We start from the raw sequence: 3,419 nt of genomic DNA on the forward strand, positions 1-3,419 counted from the left end.
TTATCTGAAGTGTAAAAAAAAAAGCACTCCGTCTTCAGGCCACGAGTGGCCTACCGGGACCATTCGACCGCCGTGCCATCCTCAGTGGAGGATGCGGATAGGAGGGGCGTGGGGTCGGCACACCGCTCTCCCGGTCGTTACGATGGTATTCTTGACCGAAGCCGCTACTATTCGGTCGAGTAGCTCCTCAATTGGCCTCACGAGGCTGAGTGCACCCCGAAAAATGGCAACAGCGCATGACAGCCTGGATGGTCACCCATCCAAGTGCCGACCACGCCCGACGGCGCTTAACTTCGGTGATCTCACGGGAACCGGTGTAGCCACTGCGGCAAGGCCGTTGCCCTGAAGTGTAAAGATACGTGAGTATTGGATCAAGAATTCCAGGAGGTCTATCTTTCGCGAAACGCTGTCTTCTGCAATAGCTGAAGAGGAGGTAGAAGATGTAGTAGAGCAATGGGATATATAAGTCGAAATAAGACACCTCGAATAGATGAAAATCCCTAAGAACTATCGAGATACCATGACACAACTATTCCAACTTCTATGTAAGTTATATGAGACGGGTGAAATACCATGAGACTTCAAGAAGAATGTAATACTTCCTTTTCCAAAGATTGTGAAAGATTAAGCCATTTTACGATGTTTCACTTAAATTTAACTTCATTTCCATATCTTTAGCACCTCAAACAACCTCAGTAAACCATGGCGTGAGAAGGAATCAGCAGCTGAGTATGTCGTTATCAACCACGATTTCATACATTTTCTGAAACCACATCTGTTTAAACCATGTCTGTTTTACATGTGTTTTACACCTTTATGCATAGATCAATTAAGTGTCCATGCGTGCTTCCTCTGGCTTCCTCATCTTTGGTTAAGATGTCTTAATATAGTATATCTATGTTTCCATGATCCGTATCCTCTTTAAATGACAGAGTTATTGAATTTGTCTGTGTATTGTGTTTTCATTGTGTTTGGTTGTGGGTAAACTTCCCGTCTGCTGCTCTGGCAGTTAAACAAAATATTTTGTAGACGTAGAGTGAGTCAAAGAGATTCGGTTCCTTCTGATCGAAGCGCTATTGTGCTAAAGTTGGCAAAGTGTGGAAGATTAGATTAGATTAGTACTTGTTCCATAGATCATGAATACGACACTTCGTAATGATGTGGAACGTGTCGGGTTAATAAAAGGTGTCTATACAAGATATTACATTACCCAAAATATTACATGACACTTATTTTTTTTTTTTTTTTTTTTTTTTTTTTTTTTTTTTTTTTTTTTTTGCCGGTGGGGAAATTACCCACTTACTATATCCAAAAATTCATCTAATGAGTAGAAGCAGTTGCCATTCAGAAATTCTTCTAATTTCGTTTTAAATAGTATATGGCTATCTGTCAGTGTTGTAGCCATGTACACTGATATTACTTTTGAATTCGTTCGGATTGTTAATAACAAATTTCATAAGTAAATATATATATATTGTGAGGCTACAGTGAAGCTCCCTACAGTGAAGATCCCTAGCTCTTTAAATAAGTGTCTGCAGCATGATCTTGGATGAGCTCCAGCAATTATTCTGATTACACGCTTTTGTGCAATGAACAGTCTTTTACTCAATGATGAGTTACCCCAGAATATGATGCCATACGAAAGCAGAGAATGAAAATAGATGTGGTAACCTGATTTTCTGAGATGTACATTGCCAAAATTTGTAATGACACTTAGCATAAGTAGCTAAATCAAACGTTTCAGCAGATCTTCAGTGTGTTTTTACCAGTTCAACCCCTCATCAATGCTTACGCCTAGAAATTTTGAATATTCTGCCTTAGTTACCTATTTCTGATCGAAGTCTATATTTATAGTTGATAGAAGATATAGAGAAGATCCAACGGAGAGTAGCGCGCTTCGTTACAGGATCATTTAGTAATCGCGAAAGCGTTACGGAGATGATAGATAAACTCCAGTGGAAGACTCTGCAGGAGAGACACTCAGTAGCTCGATACGGGCTTTTGTCAAAGTTTCGAGAACATACCTTCACCGAAGAGTCAAGCAATATATTGCTCCCTCCTACGTATATCTCGCGAAGAGACCATGAGGATAAAATCAGAGAGATTAGAGCCCACACAGAGGCATACCGACAATCCTTCTTTCCACGAACAATACGAGAATGGAATAGAAGGGAGAACCGATAGAGGTACTCAAGGTACCCTCCGCCACACACCGTCAGGTGGCTTGCGGAGTATGGATGTAGATGTAGATGTAGATGTATTAATGGTGTCATTCCATTTACAGTGTGGAACTGTATATACTGTGTTTTGTCAAAGTTTAATGAGAGCCCATTTGCAGAGAACCACTTACTGATTTTTTGAAAAACATCGTTTACAATTTCATCAGTTAATTCTTGTCTGTTGGGTGTGATAGCTATACTTGTATCATCGGCAAAAAGTACCAGCTTTCCATCTTCGTGAATATAGAATTGCAAGTCATTAATATATATTAAGAACAGCAGAGGACCCAAGACCGAACCTTCCGGCACCTCATTCTTGATTGTTCCCCAGTTTGAGAAATCACCAGTTTTTTGCATCTTATGTGAACTACTTACTTCAACTTTGTGCACTCTTCCAGTTAGGTATGATTTAAACCATTTGAGCGCTGTCCCATTCATACCACAGTAGTTGAGCTTATGTAGAAGTATGTAACGCCGGAAATGCATATCCTCTTATTTCCATCTACTGTACTATAAATTTTTTCCTTATTTTGTTACTTGAAGATATGACATTTCTGTGTCTTTATATATTGTAATATATGCATTTATATTGATGTATAATTGGTTTGTTTTGTAAATACTATTTGTATGTTTACGCTGGGTCTTGCCTAGGGAAAACTATGCTATCGAACTATTACATAGATAAGTCTTGTGGAGAACCAAAGTGTTTAGGATCTTTGGTAGTGTTAACTCTGCCGCGTGGAGCGCGGGCAGAGCAGAGTCTGGCTGGAGTAGGGCGGTAGAGAAGGTGTGTTGAGTGACGCTCCCGCGAGTTGCCGCGCTTTCGGGGTTTGACAGCATGTAATTGCGCTAGACTTGCTATGATAGTTTCTGTCACGGTGTCGCGGACGGGAAACATTAGTTGGCACACATATAGAGTCCGTTTCGCCCGGTGACCGTGTCGAGAAGAAGGCGCGCCAACATCCAGCTTCTGCAACAGCTACGGCCGACAATGAGTGATTGTCGCCACCTCCTCGATCGACGACTTCAAACCTTCAATCAACCAACAAGGAAGACTGACAGCACGTAAAGTTTCAGAACTGTATGGCAGACCTCAGCTTTTCAAACTGTTCCATTTGCATCACTAAAATGCAGCAACTTAGCATGACCCTTTGTTGCTCATTGTCCCAGCTGCATTACCAAGCAGGGTCCCTTCCTTTT

General features: G+C 41.1%; 1 pseudogene; it reads right to left on the bottom strand.

Moving 5' to 3' along the window:
• Positions 1-224: 224 nt before the first annotated feature.
• On the bottom strand, positions 225-342 carry LOC126459044 (5S ribosomal RNA; annotated as a pseudogene).
• Between the last annotated feature and the right edge of the window lie 3,077 nt (positions 343-3,419).

The sequence above is a fragment of the Schistocerca serialis genome, chromosome 2 (genome assembly GCF_023864345.2).
Source record: "Schistocerca serialis cubense isolate TAMUIC-IGC-003099 chromosome 2, iqSchSeri2.2, whole genome shotgun sequence".
In the NCBI taxonomy this organism is placed as follows: Eukaryota; Metazoa; Arthropoda; class Insecta; order Orthoptera; family Acrididae; genus Schistocerca; species Schistocerca serialis.